Source organism: Convolutriloba macropyga, chromosome 6 (assembly GCF_964194025.1).
Source record: "Convolutriloba macropyga chromosome 6, txConMacr16.3, whole genome shotgun sequence".
Classification (NCBI taxonomy): Eukaryota; Metazoa; Xenacoelomorpha; order Acoela; family Convolutidae; genus Convolutriloba; species Convolutriloba macropyga.
This window is the reverse complement of record NC_134473.1, coordinates 62,610,261-62,634,025: the sequence shown is the minus strand read 5'-3', so window position 1 is coordinate 62,634,025 and position 23,765 is coordinate 62,610,261. Positions and strand designations below refer to the sequence as shown.

Genomic DNA, 23,765 nt, shown 5'->3' with positions numbered 1-23,765 from the left:
AATGTATCAAAGGTCAGGATCCCCTGGACCAGGGTGCCTTGCCTTGATATTCTTGATGTATTTTTATTGAGATTTGTGCTCTCAAAAATTTTTGTGCCTCAACGGGTATCATTTTGGGCAGCAACAACATGGCGTCGTCGTGTAATTTACGATGCCCAGTCCCACCCTTTATTAGGCTATACAAACCATTATCAGATCAAGCACAAGCATTGGTTGTTCAAACTTGGCAATTAAAAAAATGTTTGCTGGTACTGGTGGAAAAGGTTCCTCGTATTGAATGATGAAACTGATTGTTTTGAAATTGATCATACACACAAACTTCCAAAATGTTCTCGACCCGGGGTGAGGTGGTCGAAATATGATTCGCGAATTTTTTGTCTGTGGGGGTACCCCTCCCAGACGACAAATACACGGTCTGGACCAAAGTTTTTGGTCGCACTATTTCAAATTGTTATTATTCGAATAATCAATTATATGTAAACAGTTCCACAAAAATATACTACTGGGTTGTTTTCAGGAACAACGAGATGGCGGGTTCTATGGGCAGACTAGCAGCCCTTCAAGGGGAGGCGGACAGTGTGAACAGAGGTGTTGGGGCAATGTCTACCGCTGGGGCGGGGGGAGCTACAGGCAGTGGGACTGGATTATCGGGAATCCAGTCATCGAGCCCTGCATCTGGAGTTCTGTGGGCAACCAATGCAGCTGGTGCGGGGGCGGGAGGGGCTGGCGTGAGACCATGTAGTCAATGTGGGGGACATGTAACACAGCAAACTACTATTCAGAATTGTGAGTCAAATTCGCGGCTTCTCAAAAATTGCTAACTACAGAACTATAATAATTTTGGGATCTTTTCCGTTTGTGCCCCCGTACATTAAGCACCCCGAGTTACAGAGCACGCACCATTACATAGTAAATCATTATGCAGAAATATTGCACGTGCGCTTGAGTGGCGCAAATAATATGCTGCCGCTAAGCTGGGGGCACAACCGGAAAGGATCCTAATTTTGTTTCTGTGTAATCGCAGCGGAACAGCATTAGCTTTTTATTCTGCAGTCAAAAAATACCTGTGAAAATGGAAATACTTTCAAATTATCGGCCATAATTTCTGGACTATAATTTCAATGTATCGAACGTGGTTTTCAGAAGTGACAAAAACTGATTGTTTAATGCAGGTCCTGATTTGCTGAGGCAAGGCATGAAGCCGCCACACTCCCACGCACACCCCGCACACTTCGATTGTACAGGTGCAACCGCAACAGCAGCTGGCATGCCGGCAACATCTGGCTTCCTTAGCAACGGAAACATGACTCTGCCACGATACACGGACTCATCCAAAACTAATCAGGTATGCTTTGCAAGGGTCTAGGAAATAAACCCCAATGGAAAAAACATATTAACATTAAACTTCGGTCGTGATAATTTGTTCATATCAAGTCCCGGGTTCCGCGGAGGCAATGTGCTCATTTGAGCGGGGATTTATTTACGTGCGCGTTTTCTCCTTCCTAAAATTAGGTGGGGGTCCGGGGGGTCATCTGAAACCATGGTTTCCAATTTACTAGTTATCGCCAATTTTGTCAATGATAAAGAGAATCATATGATCAGTTGTTTGAGTGTTATCTAATTGAGATGTCGTATTTATGAACTGAGTTTTCATCTTGATCTATATCTTGTCTTTTAACTGATTTTTTTTAAAGATTGGTATGAAAAAGTTAGTCGCCAGATTTATCCAGAATAATGATAAATCCTTCTTTTTTGAGCGAGACAGATGAAGCTTCGTGGCCAAAAGTTCTCCTCCCTTTACCAGGACATTAAATGTCATTATAATGTAAGGCCGACCTCTCAATTAGAACATTCAAATGAACTTTTCTGGTCGGCGCAAAATTTTAATTAAGAACGGCAAATGTCAATTCTACGTTTCTACAGCAGGTAGTGAGGAATAATGGGACATCGACACCCCCCAACAACTGCAATTACAACTTCCAGTACTCCCCCACTGGCAATGGACCCCACCCCTTGCCCCTACCACACCCTCTGGCGGGTACTACTTCCACTTCGGCTCTGATCCAGCAACAGCCACAGCCAAGCAGGGGATCTTCTGGCACTGGCAGTCCCTGTGACGCCATGCAACACTACCACCACTCGGCCAGAATGATGTCCGGTCCTAACAACGCCAACTTCGGGTAGGGTCACCATTTCCAGTCCTTAAAGCTTTCTGGGGATAATTTTGGTGGAAACAAAAATTTATCCAATTATACCCCCGCCCCATGACACTGACCCCCTAACAATGCATTCACATTTTTCAAAAAAATTGAAACAAGTGAAACCAGTTAGAACTGGTTAAAGTAATTTTGCACTCGATAATAATTATTTCACTGTTATTAAAATCATCCTTTAACTAAAATTGTTGGTATCCGTCTTCCATTTACCCCCCCCCCCCCCCCCCCAACCCAAACCAGATAACGCGCACCTTTGCATTATTTTGGGATAACTTTGAGGTGGAGATTTCGACATGGGTTAACAATTGTGAACGCGACTTTCATTAACTGCAAATTTAATTTTGGTTCTCCCATAACAGCCCTCAAGTAAACGTTCCTTCCCAAGCTTATCCCCCCCGTTACAACATAATTACCCCAGAATTCCATAATTTTATTATAATGGGGGACATGCATGTTTTAGTTAAGGTCTATGATGGGTAAAAAATAGCCAACATTTTAAGCTCGTGCTTCAAGCGTACAAACCATGAGTTAGACTGATTTAACTTTATTTTAACTGCCGGAGTGAAAATTTATTTAATCAGCTCGCAATTTTCATGTACCTGGTGATATTACGTTTTGGCTTATTAATAAGTTATACTAATAAGTTTTAATAAGTTATAAATTTGGCTGCTTCTGGATCAGTCCGCGGGTGGTAATGAGTAGTCGAAAGATAGTGTGATCACTCATATATCTCCGGCTACACGTGTAAATGCCCTGTCACAGAGGTCTACCTAAATGTCTCTTCACTCCCAGCGTGTGAAATACTTTTATGGACGCGACCATCATAACATTTCACAAGAGTAACCTAATACAGACTATTGGTGAAAATGAAGATTAGAGCCAACGCTGCGAGGGGAGAACTCAGAAAAAAGTGACAAAACTGAGCTAAAGCTTAAAAAGCATTGAATTATACCTCATGTAGTCTGAATATATATAATGTAGCAAGGCAGTGTACAACATAAGCATATGCTCAAATCAGTAGAACTTTAAATTAAAAAAATTAAAATCACACCAAAATGTTTTGACGTATTGCTACGCTTGGGTCGTTTCAAAATGAGTCCAATTTAAAGAGCGCGAAAATTTTTTTAGCTTTCATACTTCAACGAATTTTTTGGCAGTAGGTTGCTGAATATGGATTTTGAAAAAAAAACTACTCCACGATATAGTGGCTCTATTGAATGCACATTTTTTTTCTAAAATTTTTGTTCTGCATTTCAATTGAAAAAAATACTTTGCTATGATGATTCAAATTTTCAGTTTTACCTCTTTTCACACCCATTTATTTAACCCCCAATAATTTAACCCCGTATATATAATCACCCCTCAGTCATTAAACCCCACAAGTTATTCACCCCGAAACTGGTTTAACACCGAAATCTTTTATCTATTTCGGCGTCCGAATGAAAAATTAGCAGAACTGAATTTCAAAGGACTTAAGTAACACAAAACTAGAGACGTTCAAGAGTGCGGCATTGAACAGCTTGCGTTCGTTTGAAATCAAAGAATAATGACGAGACGGCTTTTTAGCGCAATACTTTTGATCTAAAGTGAACACTTAACAAATTTGACCTCTTTTACGTTGCAATTTGATTTGACTCAAAAACTCCCAAAGTTGTCGTAGTCTAAAAGACCGGAGAACCGGTACTTTTCAAATGAAAGGGTGTAAGCTAAATTTTAAAACCCACTTTCTGAGCAGGCATAAATGAGCAAATCAAAACAAAAATTAACCGTTTGTTTAACAGAATGTTCAATGAAACCCAGATTGATATTTTTCTAGCAGCCATGCTGAGCAAATTTCATATCTAAATGCTGCAAAAATGTGCTCCCAATTAGGGGTCACCTCATAAGGTTAACGCCAGGATCAAATTCCCCAATGAGTCACGATAAGCGGCTTCACCGTAACTCCATGAGGACGCAAGGAGGGCACTAACTCAAAAATATTAGGATTGATCTCAAATTTAAATTAACACGAAAACACATAATTAAACACAAAAGTATGTTAAATACAACTAAGACAAACTGGCAATAGATCTAAGAATGGATATCAGTTTAAACCTGGTAAACCTGCATCAAATTCTACGTCTTTCCTTTAAAGCTCGTATACTTTTTCTTTTTTGGGTATTTTTGTCCGATGACGCATTCAGAAAGTTTAACTTTTGCACCCCAGCATTTTTTTGAGATTTAGACAAAAGTTTCCAAAATTCCGTGTGGGATCCGCTGAACAAGGATTGTATCCCATAATACCGGCCCTGAATAGCGTAAGTTGTTCTTGAAATTCCCTCTATGGCTGCATCTAGGGGAATATAAGAGGATGGTCCTACGGTCCCACGATTCCTGAATTGACACAGCTTGCAAATTCTTTCTTAAACGCTGCAATATTTGTATGAAATTGGGTGTTGACGTCAAACCATACTGTGTCTAGAGAACGTCACTTACTGATAAAATTTCGAAACCTACGGCTGCTTCGGGCGTTATGTTTTCACTCAAGGCTTTGATCTCTTTTTATAATTTTAGTGTGGCCAAATTTCAAACGAAATCATAATGATTGTGCTCACCGTTTACGCGAATAATTTGGCCATCTTGTGTAAATGCGGAAACGAGACACTTGTGGCTTTGATGTTTCAAGCAATTCCAGGCAGTAGTAAATTATTTATTCTTTATTATTGAACAGATGGACTTCTATAGCCAATATTTCCTTGTTTTTGGATGAAATGGTAAACTGAAAGTCAGCAGTTATTATGCTGATTTCAAAATGCAATGAAACAAATGTTCTTAAGTTCCATCTACTTCTCAATAGCTTTTAGTTGCTACATTAGCGACTAGATGAGATAACTAATTCGTTATTTGGCATAGTTTTGCTCTTTAACTATTGTGTCGTTAGCTTTTTTTACCTGAAAAATTTGAGCGATGAATTTAGAGATTGAAATTTGGGTGAAATGATTTAGGTGTGGAAAAGTATAATCACACCTCATTCATTTCACCCCGATTTCAATCTCTATTAATTAGACTAAATAGAAATGATTGAGACCTAAATATCCTCAAAAATAGGGAGCTGACAATCGGGGTGAAACAATATAGGGTTTAAATTATTAAAAAGTTAAATGATATATGGGATTAAAAATCAGGTTTGAAATATGGGGTTAAAAGAATAGGGATGAAAAACAGGATAACGAATTTTCATCATATTGTATTTAATCATTTCAGTAGCTGGTATTTATTTGTTCCGACCCCTCTTGATGGGGGAACTATATACTCAAATGGGTTTTTTTGTTCAGTCAATTTTGGCCGATCGATATATTCATCGTAGAGAGTTAAGACTGGCATCATTAGAAAGCTTGTCCAGCGTAGAATATAGAATTAAAATTTTTTTTAATTTTTGTTTTTAACAGGGAGATATCGAGGTTTAAACTTTCGAGAAAATAGAGTGAATTCCACTGATTTCATTCACATTTTTTCGGAATTTTTGATTAAAATTTCGCCCATTTTGATAACATATAATAAAATATTTCAAGAAAATGTTGTTGATTCTACGCTTATAGACAAAATATATTGTCGAATGTATTCATTGAATTTTTTGTCACAAATTCCGGCTAAATATTTCACAAAATTCGGAAATTTTCATCCAAAACAGCACGAAATAAGTTTCTTTAGTCCACTCTGATTAAATTTGCAGCAAGTGCACACCCGAACACCACTAACACAATCTTTGTAGACTGAAAAGGGGGCTAATTCTACTTCAACTTCTATTGAGAGTGCTCTGCAAATAAAACTTTGTCGTTTTTTGTTTACTTTATTCGTTGATTATCAAAAAAGCAGCATTTATTTTTGATTTTTTAACTAACAAAATATCTATATCAATGACATTGCAAAAATTAAATATTCCTAATGGAAAATCAGCATTAGCAGGACTAGTTTTGTACCAATCTTGGACCGTTAAAATCCAAAAATAATTCGGATTGTCGTCAGTCGGTTTTTTTAAAAAAAAAATTTGATCTTTTTTATATTAATTAAATAAGAGAACATTTTAAATCACTAGCTCACTAGTGATAGGTCCTATTGGCTTCCTTATTAGCTTGAAACTAATTTATCTAGTTTATTGCTTGAAAGCTTATGGTCGTTTTGACTTTTACAATATTTGATTTTTAAATAAAAAATGGTTTACTGCACTTTGCCTCCATTTTTCTGTTAATTTGGTCAACTTGTAGCTTAGTGTCAGCAATCAAAGAGTGCTCCTTCTTTCCGCTGAATTCAAATTTGATTGCGGTTTTACGCCTTAATTTATGGTGTTCTGGCTTTGATACTACTAGATTCCATAATTTTTTTTAATTTTCAGGTATTTGCCCATTTTTAATGCTTTCTATTTTTGTCAAAATATCACGTTATTGTCAGTTCATATATCACATTTTTTGAGTTAAAAAACACGCACAATTGATAATATTTAAATCCTTGAAGACATAGATTGTGGTTCTTTACCGCTTCGACAGTAGTTTCTCGAAGGATTTAATTGAATTTTTTAATTTTGTCTTTAGCTGTCGTTTTTACTTTGTCTTTTTAGTCGTATTTAATTTCCTGTACAATGACCCGGTTTGTTTGGCTTTTCCAGGAAGAGTAGATGAGCCGATGTTCTGATATTAGAAAATAGATAATGGCTTTCATGAATTTGAAAACAATTGTTTTCCAAAATGAAAAAAAAAACATTTCAACTTCGCAATTTTGTTCCTTTTAATTTCTGTTTGTTACCTGACCTCGTTAATTAAAGGTTAAAGATGACGTAATTTTTGTCAAAAGAAGGTGTCAAAAGGCATTGGTGTCACAAAATCTAATGTTTTCAAAGAATTCGTTATGACTTTACTGGCTTCGACACGGGTTTTTCACAAAAAAAAAGTAAATTAATTTTTGATTTTTGTCATATTTGTTCTTCTTTTTGTACACGTAAGACTTGTTCTGGATAATTGCAGGTCTCGAGGGATTCCATTGGAAGAATAAATGAACCTATTCAATTTTTTCATTTTGTAATTAATGGCTTTCATGTCTTTGGAAATAAATTTTTTTCGCTAAAAACAAGTATTACATAATATTTTTGCTTTTTTTCTTTTTTGTCTAATTGTTACCTAGTTTCATTAATGAGAGGTCAAAAAATACATTTCAAGGGAAGGTGTTAAAAGGGATTGGTGTCACAAAAGCTAATGTTTTAAGAGAATTCGTTGTGAATTTACTGGCTTCCACATGGGTTTTTCACAAAAGGAATTAAATTAATTTTTGATTTTTGTCATATTTGACGTTCTTTTTGTGGACGTAAGACTTGTTCTGGATAATTGCAAGTCTTGAGGGCTTCCTTCAGAAAAATAAACGAACCTATTCAAATTTTTCAATTTGTAATTAATGGCTTTTTTGTCTTTGGAAATAATTTTTTTTCGAAAAAAAAACAAGTTTTACATAATTTTGCATTTTTTTCTTTTTTGTCTAATTGTTGCTTATTTTAATCAATGAGCGACCTCATAATACATTATCGGTGTTCGACGAAGTTGCAATTGAACATATTTTGGCGGCCAAAGTATGGCTTTACGGCTTCGAAAGCAATGTCTGGCAAGTTTTAATTGATTTTTATTTTGTTGTCTAATTGTTGTTCTTTTTGTAACTGCATAAAAAATTGAATACCAAGAGTTCTTAATTCCCTTCTATAGAAGCATTGGTAATTGTAAACATATGGGATATTTTAGTTGATTCCTAATGGTTTTCATTACTTTGAAATTAATTGTTTTTTTAATAAAATTCAGTGAATTTTCTAGCTTTAAAGTTTCTGTTCTTTTTTGTCTAATTGTTAGCAAGCTTTATTATGAACTGCTGAATAACAATTTTTTCTGGTGAATTACAAGTTATTTTCTTTATGTTCAGTTTTATCTGACGCTATTTCGACTTTGTTATTAAGTTTTGTTTTTTAAAGCGCACATAAATTTTTTGATGTAATTAATGTTTGTTGTTGTTGTTTGATTTTGCCGTTCGTCTTCGCTCGCTTTCTTAATATCGGCATATCGCATCAATCTAATGCATCATTGTTTACTCCACTGAGTTATTTGCTTTGGAGGCGATCTTTTCGTTCATAGACCAGTTTTTTTGAAAAATACTTGAATTTTTTGTGTTTTTCCATCTGTTCCTCATTTGGTAGACAATTATGCCAAAATTGTGGATGAGCGGGGTCGGAACCTTATGTGCGATCGCACATTGCCGAGCCGCCTTGTTGTCTTATACTTTCAAAAAATACGTGAGAAGCATCTTGTTGAGAAAGAAACGCGTTGGTAAGATGTTAAATCTGGTGAGATGTTAAAACGCTTTGGCTGCCTTCAATGTTGAATCTGTCGCAAATTAGTCGTTTTTTAAGCGAACGTATGATTTGAGTTGAATTTCCATTTAGGAAAGTAGAATGATAGTACAAGTAACAAAACAGGAGCAGTCACTAAAAATAAATATTTTTTTCGAAGGAGGATTTTTGATTGCATTGATAATTTTTGATCCACTGACCACTTCTGAGAACATTTTTGATTTCTACTGAAACGCGAGGTTTTATTTTCCGTCTCAAATAGCCCCCAACTAATTTCTGTAAGTAGATTTGGGTTGCGCACCTCGTTCTGGGGCAAGCCTTTCCATTTCTTTTGTGATATCTTAGCTGTGATTACCAATGTTTTGAGTTCGCCGCCCCGCAGACTCAAATCAGACGGCAGCATTGGAAAAAAACAAGGCCATCAGTTTCTGAATAAACATTCTAAATTTTTTTGTCAAATTAAAAAAAAAACGATTTTTTAGTTTCACTTTTGTCTATTTCCCCCAATTGTAGAGAACTTGAACTAAAAAAGTAAATGACAAAATCACGACATGTACACTAACAGCGAATCAGATAGCTTAGACGATTTAAAATGAATTCAGTAGCCAAGAAATTGCCAAAAAATGTGTATGAAAGTAATTAAACATTTCAATAACAAAAAGCTCAGATATTAATCAATTGAGAAATATTATAAACTTTTCAGGCTTTCATTTCTTTGAAAATATCTTCAATCAGACAATTTTTGCCATTCAGGTAAAAAAAATTAATTTTTCGAAAAGAATTTGGTTTTCCCCGAAATAAACACAACATCTGAGTTAACCACAGTGGTCCTAAGTTGATAATATTATTCAAAAAGGGACTTTTTAGGGGAAGGGCTCTACGAAAATGTGTACTACAAAGAACGGCACTGCGAAATACCGATTTAAGGTAATAATCTTTTGGACGCTTCGGTGAACGTAAACACCCCGTGGTGTGAAATCGTGAATTTGTTCATGCTTTTTATGTGAAACAAGGGACTTCTTCAAACTGTGTTTATTTGATAAATCTGTTTAACTTGTTCTCAGAACGCTGAAAATTTGAGCATTGATTTTCAAGTTTCAGAAAATATTTTGGACACCCATTTGGAAAACTGGGAACTAAAATTCAATCTTCAAGTGTAATACGAGAAAACTGAATTTCGAGTTAGAGAAATAATCAGTTATTTGAAAAAGTCGAAATGTGAACGTTACCAAATACGAGATCCAAAAAAGATCAAATCTGAATAAAATCGGGAGCTACAAACACGTACTCTGGTAAATTAAGTTCATTTAGACTACTGCTTTTCGATAATCGTTAATAGATGTTTGAAGTAGCTGGAGAACGAAAAATAAACAAAACTGTTCTCAACAGTGAATTGTTTGTTACACTTGAGGTTCAAGTGATCTATCACCTTTTTTCAAAAACCTTATAGCATATAGCACTGTTAGCTGGCGGCCAAAACTATCAGCCTGAAAAATCGTCAATATTTTCGACCGATTGACCCAGTCGTTGTTGTAATCATTCACAGATCACGTACAATGCTACTTAATCGTACCCCACAATTAGTATTTGATGCATTCAGCAGGCGCAAAAAATTACTCGCCATATAGAGAGGAGCCCTTGTTTGATTCAAACTACCCAATGAGAGGGGAGAAGAATTCATAACGAAAGTTGGTCTTGCGCAATAAGTGGGGAGAATTGCCAGATTTCAATGTCAACAACCAATGAAAGGGAAGAATTTTTAAAGCCATTGGGTCTCTAATTAGAGTGAATTCATCAGCACAATTTTTTTTCTAACATATGGGAGGGTTCTAACATATTAGGAGGGTGTCACGTGATTTTTTAGACGTGATGAAATTATTCATTAGGGCCAACTAAGCTTAAGTGACAAAAAAACTATGAAGGCAATATTCTCACTATTAAAAATTAACTGTTTCAATAGTCTTGCAGGTCTTGTTGAAAAACATTAAAAACTCGATACGACGAAAAGCAGTAATCTAATACAGATTTGAAATGGAAATTAGTTATTTTTCACCAAAAGAAATGGATGTTCACAATTTACTGGAAACGCCTCAACGATATTTTCTGCCGTTTATGCGCTTTAAGTCTTTCCAGCACTGCATTGATCTGATGATGTATTTTGTCGGGCTAACTGAGCTTAACGCCTTTAAGTGATTCGTTGTATAAAATGGCTATGCAAAACACTTTAAATTATCTAAAATCTGATCTGTTTCCTCTCTTCTTTTCTCATCCCGTCAGGTTATAGCCCCCCCCCCCCCCCCCCCCATAGTTGATAATTTTTCACTTATAGAATGATACATCAATATATTATTTTATAATACTGATATATAAAAATACTAATATAAACAATGTAATGGTTAGCCCACTTCTTATCAGGCTCAACAAACCATTATGATTTTGAGAAATAAGCATTAGTTTGTGTCACGCTTGTTAATAAAAAAATGTTTGGGGGGGGGGGGGGGGGAGGAGGGAGGAAACAATCCATACAATCATCCAAAATTTTATTTCATCATGTTAATCTAAGTATGTTTGCTAATTATTAGTTTTTCGAAATGAAATCAATGCTTACAAGACAAAATACCCAGTGTGCCAAAATACCATTTCCTTGCATATACAAATTATTCCCTATTATCCCCAATGATCCATTTACTAATTAGTAGTATGCATTACAAGCATATTTTATACTTAGGCTGCTAAATTAATCCCAGGTTTGGTTGTCCACAAGCCTCTGAGTCTTGGTCAAATGATCTAGCCTTACATAAAAAACTTGGTAAATATACTTTATTGCGCTCTAAATTATTTCATTTGACATTAATATGCTAGCTACAAAGTCATTCAAATAAATTTGACAATAGGGTAAAATATTAGATATATTTTGGGTCTTTTGTCACATTGGGTATTTTGTTTTGACACCGTAATCAATAATAGCATGTTTTGTAACTATAAATGAGATCATTATTGTATTGTGTTAATTAACATTGCAGCTGGACACGTGAATACTTAATGCGTTCTCAGAGCAAAACAGACTTTATATCTCACTCAACTGCGATTGAGAATCAAAACAGCCTTTATGAAGATCCATGTCAGTTCATGGACGCCACTCAAAAACGACTTTATAACATGCAGCGACACTTCGGCTCTTCCGGCCGAAACGTCGGCTCAACTCGGAGGCTGTCGTTAGTTCACGAGAGCCATTACACGACTTTGCCTCTGTTTACGGCTGAAGAGTCGTCGCCTAAAGTAGTGAGTCGGTGTGCCGATGATAGTGGGGTGCGTTCGGGTGGTGTTGCGGGTACTGGGGTTGTTGGTACACCTGGTAGTAGCGAGTATAGACATAGTGTGTACTATTGCTGCTCCTCGACAACTTCTTCAACCAATCTTCGGTTTGTTCAAGTGAAAAAGGGGTCAAAATAGACGTGGGATCATATCATTTTGTCTTTGCATGTGTTGTTGTTGCGCATATCGATTGACAGACCAATTTCTCTTGATCATTTAACTGGTATTTAGAAGGGTCTTTCCTTTATCTTTCGCACACTTTTCCGTTGAACCCCCTTTCCCTCCTCCCTCTCACAATGAGACTATATGACAACTTCAGTCGCTGAAAAACTACATTCCACTACGTTTGTCGTTGGAGTTTGGAATTATCTAATTGGGGCATTAATGGAAAAATCTTTCCTATCTTTTCCTCCTTCCATCTTCTCATCACCATCCATTCTTCCTTGTACATTATCCGGCTCATCCCATACCTTTCCCGTTCTCTTGACCCCCCCTCCCCCACAGCTAAATTACCCCTTTTTAAAACTACATGTCATGGAAACATTGTACTCAGCGTGCAACCTGTTGTTCTTAGGGGGGGGGGGTCACAGAAAGGATCGCAAGTATCATTTTCGTTCATAGATGGTTTTGATAACTGATAACCAAAGAAAAGTATTAACAAAGCCCAGTCAAATGCTATGCAAGAATCATTACAGTTTCGTATCATAACTAATTCTTAACTAACCAATTCTATCATAATTTTTGCAAATGGTTCGAAATTTTTAGTTTTTCTTCAAAAAAACTTTGTGAAATTATAAATTCGTTAAAACCGGAGTTTTATTCAATCGTTTACAGATCGTTTATTCAATCGTTTATATCGGAGAGTTTGTCCACTTTAATCTTAGGTTTGAAACCCTGTAAACTATCTCTCTGCATTTGCACATTCTGATATAATAGAGGCACATTGGTTTTTATGCACTCTTTCTATCCTGTTTTAATTTGGTGGGTTATGATCATTTAATGTTGCTGATATTTCTCCCCCATATATATCTACACCCCCCCCCCCCAAACCAAATTATTTGTTTATTTGTGACGTTAATGTAACTCATTCATGGTCAAATCAAAAATAGATAGATAGATCAATTATTTAAATGTTTTCAAACGTGTGTTTAGGAATTCGTACGCGGAGATTCCCTTCAACCAGGCAATGGGTCACTCTGGCAGCCCGTCCGGGTCCAAAGGGAGCAGCACCAATGGACCCTCACCCCAACCCCCCGTGAACAACCGAGTGATGCTCCTCTCCAGGGAGGACAACCTTCTGCCCCGAAATATGGGGGGATGTACCGCAGTGGCAATTCTGACTAAGCCCAAAACCGCCTCTCCCCCACACTCCACAGCACCCTGTGCCAACCCGGGCAACTGTTGTTCACATCGGTCCCCAGCAGCCCTTCACAAACACCCGTCTCAGTTGCAAATCAAACACGATCCTAATTGCGCCTGTTAGTTCAAATCAGCAAAATACACATCAATTGCATAGCATTTCGAAAAAAAAAGATCCAAAAGAGGGTCAAAAAGCAAAGATTGTGGGAAATATTCCGGCCACTAATTTAGCGCTAATTCAGGGGTCACAAACGGAAAAGATCCAGGCCTCAGTTTGACTTAGTTTTGTTTCAGTAAACAACTTGTCCAACCCAGGAGTTCCTCATTGCAGCAAAAGTGGGGCTGGGGGAGGAGGAGGAGGTTGTCGCCTTGTGGGTAGTGGAGACGAGGCATGTTGTGCTAGTAATAACAATGGGGGCATAGACAGTGATGGGGAGCAGGAAGCGGCAGCAGTCCCCCCTCCCCCCGGAGAGCCACCATCATCCGATATTGAGTCACTCTACGAAGCATCCACCCTCGCACCCAGTTCAGGTTTGCACATAAATGTCTATGCACGTTGCAAACCGAACAATGTCAGGAACTCTTATAATACAGTGAAATCATATTCGTTATTGTAATAGAATGTGGCACAAATGGCAAGATTCTATTTTTTTTCAAAAACAACTAATGGGCTTTTATTTTTAGAAAAGTATGGTAGCATATAATCTTTTATATATTACTCGCTTGCATTTATGAAAATTAAAAACGTGGACAAAATCAAATTGCCATCAGGCATTTTTGACACCTACTTGAACTTTTCAACTTCCACAGAAGTTCATCACTGCGACTAATGATGTCTTCAATACTTATTATGTAACTGAGTATTAGTACCTATATTAGTATACCTATGAATTAAGTGGATAAAAACCTTTTGTAGAAAATAGCTCTCCTAAAAACTTCCACAAGAGTTCTTTCACTATGAATGAGTGAAGTACATATTTGTCACTAATTTGAATAATTTGAGTTAAATGGGTAAATTAAAGTCAAAAGATCTCCTCATAACTTGTCCTCACATTAAAGCGGTGGTTCCATTTAAATATTTTGTTCTCTCTCTAGTATCTTGGATGTAAAATGCGGGTTGAAAGCCTTTTTTATTTCAACGACTGATTTCACAATTTCCAATGATTCAATGAAATGAGAAGAGGAACATTCATGTGGGTTATCCGATAGAATTTCAACATCAAATTTATTTTATTTTTGCATTTATTCATCCAACCATGTAAGAATGAGATTCCTCCCAATACTTTGTGTTGTTTTGTATGGTGCAATGTGTTTTAGTGTACGGAGGGGGCAATGGTAGGGACAAGAGTCAAGACCCCGACTACGACTGTCGAGAGGAGGACTTCACGAACAACGAAGACGACGAAGAGGAGGGGGACTATGACATGTTCAGCCAAGGTGTAGTCTCAACATGCAGCAGTACAGTCAGTGCAAACACAAACACAAACAACAACAACAGATACGAGACTGCCTACCCTAGGGAAGAGGATGACGATCATTTGGGTATGTCACACGAACAAGCTTTTAGCTTCTCAATGCCAAACTAATTAACTTAGCAAACAAACTTAAACGTGCATTTTTAAAAGTTAACTATTAGCTGGCTGCTAGTTGTGAAGTAAAGAATGATCCAGCCGTTTAATTGACCTCAAACAAAGTTTTTATCAATTATATTAGTTTTGTGGTCTTTTTACGACTCGCCGAAGAGTATTGGTTTTCTTAAGGCTTTTGTAGCCGGAAGTAGTAGTTCAGGCGCCCTTTTGACCTAGAAGTGAAAGCGTGTAAAATTGCTGTGTGAACTAAAATTTTCTGAGCGATAGAAGTTTTTTTTGCTCATACCTTGCATTCATTCCATGAATGAATTTTTGACATTGACAGTTTTTTCGACGATTTGGCTCATTTCTTTTGCTTGTAGTTAGGTATTTTCGTAAAATTAATGCAATTTTTCGTTTGACCAATTTTTCGTATGACCCTTTTAACTTTTCGTCCTCAAAAACGGGATAAACAGATAAAGCCCGCAGGACTGAGCAGCTCTCTTAGAGCCTTACGCCTTACGAGTCTCTAAATAAGCGATTCACCGAAACTTTTGAGGAGACAATTTCATGGCGTAAAGGGCGGTTCTGGAGCTACATATAACAATCAGTTAATCAGCCAGTTTGAGAAATATTTTTTATCTTTTATGGCTAACTTTTCCAGTTGATGACATTCGCCTCTGCTACCGAATTATGTGTCATATATTGCATATATGAAAGCACAGTATTCGCCAATCCACGCAGTCAATAATATCTGTTGTGAAAAATAAGAGCAGTCAAATAGAGATGGAGATAATAAAGAGTTGAAAAATCGGAATGAATACTCCGCTTTTACCCTACGAACGCACCTAAGGAAAGAGAAAAAGAATAGAGATAACCCTAAAAATAATGATGTGACATTTTGACCATGTTGTTCCGATCTCATTTTCCTCCCCAGTTCAACGTGTTTTTATCTCTCCGTAAAAGAAACGGTAGAACGCAGAAATTTCACCCAGAAAAAAACAGTTCACATCGCACTCTTCTGTTAGTTAATAGTACATTGTTTGTATTGGCACTATTGATTCTGTCTAAACCAAAATAGGTAAAAAAACAACCTTACAATAGATCGTTACCCTTAAAGCTGCTGTTGTGTCATGCTGAACATTAACTGGTTCTATTCTGTTTGACCCCCCCCCCCCACAGTGTTTTTTACGCCCCCAGTTACAAATTATATGTTGTTATATAGCACGTTACTATGTAAAAAATAGCACGTGCGCCTGGGGGCGTAAAAGATATAAGCCCACTAAACTAAGCTGGTGGGGGGGGGGGGCAAAACAATAGATCCCACTAACTTACGATTATGCTCTCTTGCAAAATTGCACATGAGATTTAAAGCCAAATATTTTGCCGCTCTTTCATTGACTGATTAGAAACGCATTGGTTCGAACGCATTTTTGAGAAAATCTATCTGTGCTCTCACCCCCTACCAAACACCACGTATAATTAATTGATAACATTACAATAACAACTTATTAAATTAGTTAATCAGTCAGTTGTGAAAATTTAATATTGTTCATTATTTCACCCTCAATTTCACCCTATTAGATTGTTCTGCCAATCAATAATTTGCAGTAATACAAAATTTCAATGAGTTGCTTCTGAAAATGAATCATAAAGCCACGGTAGCCGTTGTTAACATTTTGTTGCAGTTACGCAAATTTTTCCAGTTATTACGACCGACAATACGAAATGAGCAATGCAAAATCAATCATGTTAATTTTGTTGTAAGCAGGATCAAACATTTTTTAGCTCAAAGTCTTCACTATAACACGAATTCTATACTTTCGGGTCTTTCCCATTGGTCGCCTCGCGAAACCATCCCATTATGGTATGTTTATCATGGTGGGGGCTTTATGCTCCATGACCACCAAGCTTGGGGGCTACAATGGGAAAGAACCATAATTTTAACGAAGAAACTTGCTTTGAACCTATGCTTTGTTTAGATGCTGATCGTGATTTACGCCTGCCGCCCAATGCTGTAGTCTCTCCGTGCTGTGACGACCCACGAAACACCCGCACTTCATCAATCAGCAATTCGTCACACCACAGCAATCATCAACCGCACCACCAATCAAAACCATCCTCCAAATTCGGACCCTCCCCCAAGTCCAAGCAGAGCAGTCCCGCCTATTCTACCCATTCAAACAAACTCCTCCACGAACAACAAGAGGGACAGTCCCAGTGGGTTCGAGCCCATTTTGGCTCCAAGGGAGAAGACCAAATGTGTGCCTAAGAAAGTGATGAAGCCAATTGTGGGCAATGCCAGCATGACAAATTCGGGTGTTAAAACCCCGGACATTGACACCAGCAAAGCCCCCGTTCCGGCAACAAATGGGGTGGGAAGCAATATGGAGGAACAGTGCAACAGCTGTTCATGTTTCTATCATCAAGGTAACTTTCTATACATAAACACCACGGGCATACAAATTTCAGGAACTCTGCTAATTTCTGCTACTACAAGTATATGTTAATAGAAGCGGATAGCCCAACCTCTAAAAGGACTATGAACCATTATCTATGTAATTTGCATCAGTTTGTTCACACAGTCCAATGAGAAAATCTGGTGACGAAACAAGAAATAATTTCAAATTCCAAACAACAGAAGGGGCATAGAGATAGGACATACTGCTTAGACAAAATGGTTAGCTGTACCTACAAATATATAAGATATATATATATATATATATATATATATATATATATATGTATATATATATATATATATATATATATATTATATATATGTATGTATATATATATATATATATATATATATGTATATATATATATATATATATATATATATATATATATATACATATATATATACAGCAAATATAAGCAAATATACACTATGGTACCAAAAAAACTAAGTACAGCACCATTTCTACTCTTTTAATCTCTCACCTAATTTATTACTTGGTTAGTTGCGGACATGGTTATCATTTCAGAGTTTAGCGTCCCCATCCTGTTCGTTAATTTCATCAATTGCTTTCTTATTTTCCGTCAACTAAAGCATTTTGTTCAACTCCCCTCTCATTGGGTGACTGAGAAGAATCAATTAATAAATAAAGTCCCCTTCATCTCAGCTCGGATATTGAAATTATGCTGAAAGATTATCACTCAGTTTGTTCCACTTATATAGATCTCCCCACTTTTTGGTCGAGCTATTATGAATGTTGGACGCTATCCCCCTCTCTCATTATCGCAGCTCTCTAATACGTCTACCCGATTTCTGTTGCAGTCAGAATTTTGCTGTGTCAGTGACACGGATATCAAACGAGGCAGTATCTTGAGCTACGTTATTTTTGCCCAAAACGTTCATTTGCGCTAAAGCTTGAAAAAAAGTGGCCGCGACTTGATCAGAAAATCTATTTGAGCGGATTTATTCTTTCATGAACTGTTTGACATTCAAAATTGCTATTCAAAATGTTCATGTTTCATGGACAAAAACAAAAGCACCTCAGCTTAAAATAAAGATCTAATATACAGCGTGCAAATAAACGTAAACAAAAAAGTACCCGGATCAAGGCATCTTCAGCGAAGGAACTTTCGAATTCTTCGAAGAAATGGAACAAGATTTCTTCACAAAAAACACTTCAAAATTGAGTTCGCACAAACGATCACCTATTTTCTGAGGCATAAAACAGTCAGATAGAAAACCGTTTGCTAGATCTTTAAACAGGTTAAGGGTTCTAGTTTACTTTAAAATTTCGAAAAATTACAAAGACATGAATTTTCCAGACCAGACTTTGGGTGAAGACCTCTACTTTATGAAGCGCAGGTGCATAAGCAGCAGATTGTCAACAATTTTTTCAAAGAATATGAGCTGGAGATACTGGAATGGTACAAAAAAGTCCCGATCCGAATCCAATTGCAAATTAATAGAAATTTTCAGAGCCATTATTACAAACTATTCCGAAACAGAAAGTTTTTTGGAAAAAAGGTCGAAAATTGAGAAGTTATAAAATCCTTTGGGGCGCTTTTTCTGTGTTCGTAGCTTCCTGGTGTCTTAGGGTGCATTGCACAACACTCTACGCTATCTCACTTAGCATTTTTCTCGACGAAAACTATATTGTTATACTGTTATAGTTTAAAGTTCATTTTCATCGAAGATTTTGAAATGATTTAAAGATTCTCATTTAACGATTTTTAAAAATCTGCTTGAAGTTCCAGACATACTTTAACTAAATCTCTACCCAAAAATCACCACAGGAATTATTACCACTAATTTTTTACCGCAAGAATCTAGCAAATGGTTCAAAACCTGTAAGATTTATCCACGATCTTGGTTACAACATGAGCATGTGTTCAACGTGCTGTGTGGAGAATATATGTTTTACCAGCATGTGTTTTACACCTATAATGCGGGTATTTTAGTTCCTGTGGCTTCAAGTGCTGATCAAGCTAACCCAATGAAGCTGAGAGAACATAACGAGAACTGCTACGAGAACCAGTACATGGTAGATGTCAAGGCCAAAAACAGCTCCCTACTATTCGCAAATGACGTCTGCTAACTAACTATCTACCTACAAACTAGATAATTATGAAATTAGAAGGAAATACATACTGGTGAAAGAATCCACGTTGCCTTAAAACTCGGATTTATCGACTGCGAAGCAATAAACCCGGCCGAGTCTACCTTATCTTAAATTGTTTAATTATAGACTTACCTGTCAAGTTAATTGCTGGCAAATTGATTTGTAAATTAAATGATGCGCTAATTTTTTAAACTTTTTTAAACGCATTTTCAAATATAGTTTTCAATTTATTTATATTTTACTCGTCGACGCAATAGAAAAAGCTAGCATACAATCGCCGACTGAAATCACTGTCATTTCTGGGAGTAATCTACCACAGCGAGAAAACACAATCAAAATTTCGCAATTTGGGGGAATCGGTTATGTTGGCTTGATCATCTAGCTCACACCCTTAAAACTGAACACAAAAGTTAAATAGCCATTTGTAAGCTACGTGGATGTAATTTTTCGTATCGGCTTCGTAATCTGACCGTTTTTTTTTTAATTTCACGAACGACAGTTGAGAAAAACCAACCCGTTCAGAGACTCCTTCCGCTCAGCAACTCAATTTGTGTGCATATGACGTCATTTTTGAATCATCCAAGAGTTTTAATACGGGAATCATTTGAGTGAATAGATAATTTGATCATACAGACGTACCTGGTTCTTACCTGGTCAGTGAATTGATTTAAATTATGGTTAATTTTAATGGTTTCGTACAAATTCTGACTCGGTATATGAAGCAAATGGACCTGGATTTGAAGGAATATTACCTATTCGGAGCAAATAAAAACGTTGTCAAGGTGAGCATAGTAATTAAAGAGAATCGGCAACGTGCGGTTACACATGATGTTCCAACCCATCATAAAAATTAAAATACCAAAATTTTATATACTATGTTACACTCAGTTAAAAGTTTGACCATTATCAAGCTTCAACATAACAGCACATTTAACAAAAATTATATATTAGTGTAAAGATCCATTGGATTGCTGGTCGAAATAGTCTATTTTATTACCAAATTGCACAGTCTCAAATTATATTTTACCGTAAATTATTTCTAAAATCTTCATTCAGCCGTCTTAAATTGTGAGCAGACTCTTTGTTGATTTGAGAGAAAAATCTCTTTGAGCTCTAAACAACAGATATTCGAATAAAACATTTTGAAAATGAAATGTGATCAACTCTTCACAACAAAAATGGAAGAAACGTGACAATTAAGTTGAAACAATGAGGTTTTACTGCAAACTTGATTTTAAAAATTCTGTTTACTTGTTTTTCCTCAAATTCAAATCTATACTATTCGCAAAAAGCGAGCATTATGATCTTACGTGCACTATTCTATACAATTAATGAAAAAAACTATCCATAAGAAAAAGCACTAAAAAAAGTTTAACTGGAATTTGAGTTCAAATTGGATAATTAATTATCAATATAGTTCACGGTCCCAAAGTTTCTGGCTAGTCTTGCACCAGCAGCTGGCGCTATTTGTTAAATATGAGCAAGAAATTAAAAATCGATTGCCCATGGTTATATGGAGATAATTTTTTTGCAAACTTATGTTAAAGTAAGTGTTAAATTTAATATAACTTTGCCGTTCAAACACTGCTGTAAAACTGCCTTGAAAACTTTTCTAGGCAAGAAGAACACGGAATAATGAATTAATAAGTAACTAGCAATTCAAACAACTTAAGTAAAAAATAACAAGGGGGCTCCGTAATCTGCGCTTGCACAATGTTCCGACCCCGCTCATCCACATTCTGACTTAATTGACTACCAATTAAGGACGCCATATAAACCATTAACAAATTCACATACTGTTCAAAAACAATTGGCATATGAGTAAGAAAACTTATCAACTCAAATTACTAAATGATTAAAGAAAACCCTAACAGAGAAATAGTATCAGATAAAACCACAAATTAACTTGTACATCACTAGAAAGCAGATGAGACCTGTCGCCGATGGGACTAGGCAAATATCGACAAAAAAGGGCGGAGTTCCGAAACTTCAAAGTGACAGCCACCAAAATACAACTAAAGAAAGTCTAGCTAGTTCACATGTAATTCCTCAGGAAGCCAATAGCAATGGTCATTGGTGAGACCAAGTCATAAGACTATAAACAAACAGACAAGACTCAAAAAATTAAGAAATCTGAGAAAACAGAGCTGAAACCCATAAAAACCTTAACTATTCGGCGATAAATTTTAAATGCTTACTTGAACATCAAAAGGGCCTGATTTTTTAAGGGGCTACATGCACAGACAACAAAAATCAAAAAAAAATGACGAGTATCAAACACAAAAATTTTAAGAAATCTCATAGTGTCGGAGTCATAAAAGAATCGTTGCAAACAAAAAATCAAAAAATAATGCCAGTTTCTAGTGAGATTCAGTTAAAAATTGTCAAAAACTAGGAAAAACATCAAAATTTTTGTGAAAATCAATAAATTCAAAATCAATGAAACCATTAGCTATCAACTAAAGGTCTAAAAAATCACTTATATTTCGACAGAAAACAATTGATATTTGTCTTTAATGCGAATATGTCACACGACTACAACAAAGAACATGCAGGCAAAAATCGAAAAAAAACAAGTACAAATTTTCGAGGAAAGTGCCGAAGCCATTAAAACCATAAACTATTCACTGAATGCATTATATATGTTGAAAATCTCCACGTTTGTTCAATTGGACTTCCCTTCAACGCCGATGCGACCTTTCGTTGACATGATAATGTGAAAAGAGACAAAGAACCGTAAAAATAGGAAAATTTCCAAAAATCAAACAATTTTCACGAAAATCATAACATCAAAGTAATAAAACCATTAGCTACTAAATAAAACAACTGAGCAGAATAGGTTATGCTTAATTAGAAAGCTGACAGGACACGTGATAGCAATCAAATTAAGCTACCAAAAGATTGGAAAATTACAAAACTTAAAAAATCACTGATATCCAAAGTATATTCAAAATCATAAGAGCCATTATTTATCAAGTAAAGGCATTAGATAATGTTACGAACATCTCTCTAGATGAACATTTGGACCACTAATTAATGAGAATTAAACCACCAGATAACAAAACGAACAAATATAATCAAAACACTAAATCGTTAAAAGTTAAAACATAGCCGGCAGATTGCCGGAAAATAGCCGCGATAGACGCTTGTGACCGTCCATGAATTGGAACAACTAAAGAAAAACGATAGAAAGATCGACCACCAGTCTTTTAATAGACCACTAGACTTTTTAGGTTAGATTCGGACTGTCAATTTTATGATACATACGGTCTATAAGGAAAAAACCCAGTCTATAAGGAATACGGTCTATAAGGAAAAAGCTTTTTCAAAATTGATATTCGAAATCAAAAACTCAAGACTAATACTCAAGACTTAGGGCATATTAGTTTAGCACTCCTTAGATGCACGCTATTGACCTTTAATTAGTAATTGTTCATAAAAACTAAAGTTCCATAAGTCAGTTCAGAAGTCATTTTTTTGAGTGAGGTATGTCACGCAATTGAGCTAAAAGCAGAAATGACGTCATGCACAAAAAATTTAACTGCAAAGCAGAAAAGAAGTAACAGAAGTCAACGAAAAAGTCCATTCCAAGAAGTCAGGTCGTAAGAATTATCCATGGAGACAACGAATAAAAAAACCACGATGTCCCCAATTATAACCACTATCGCTTCGCGGCTGTTAAAAAGTAAAAGAGACAGACAAAAACAGAAAGTTATTTTTTTCATTAAGAGCTGAGATGTTCAATTTTGATTCTGAGAATCTGTATAACTTAATGCTGTTTATTTTAGCTGCTCTTAAAGAACCGTCAATTAGGGTGATCTAAACTCACTTGACCTTATCTCTTTGAATTAAAGTAAAAAAAGTCATTTTGAAGGTCAGGAAGTCATTTTTGAGAGTCAGGTAAGTCACGCGTGAACAAAAACTTAATCACACGAATGAACAAAAAAACTCTCCACTAAGCGGAAAATGACTTCACGCACGCAATTCAGTTGAAACTAAATGAACGAATGGACAAAAAGCAGATTTGAATTGGTTTACGTTATATGGTCGTAACAAAAATCTTACGACGAAATTTAAAAAAAGCAAGAGAAGGCCATTAATAGCCTCAGCTATCGCTTCGCGGCTATTAATAAAACACATTGTGGGAGCCCTTAAAACCATGAGCTTTTCTCTGAAATTTAATATTTGCATATTGCGGCTCATTTAAGCGCAAGTGGCATCTCTCTTCAATTGCATCTGTTTATGAAGACATATCTGACTATAACTGGCAAATAAAAAAGCGAATTTTTTTTACACAAATCCCTTTTTAATCCGGTTCCTTTGATTTAAAAAAACTACGTTGGGTAAAAACTGGCCTTGATACCACTAC

The 23,765-nt window shown here is 36.1% G+C and overlaps 1 pseudogene; it reads left to right on the top strand.

The window, feature by feature from the left end:
* The first annotated feature begins 523 nt into the window (after positions 1-523).
* LOC142341837 (uncharacterized) lies at positions 524-19,626 on the top strand (annotated as a pseudogene).
* The last annotated feature ends 4,139 nt before the right edge of the window (positions 19,627-23,765 follow it).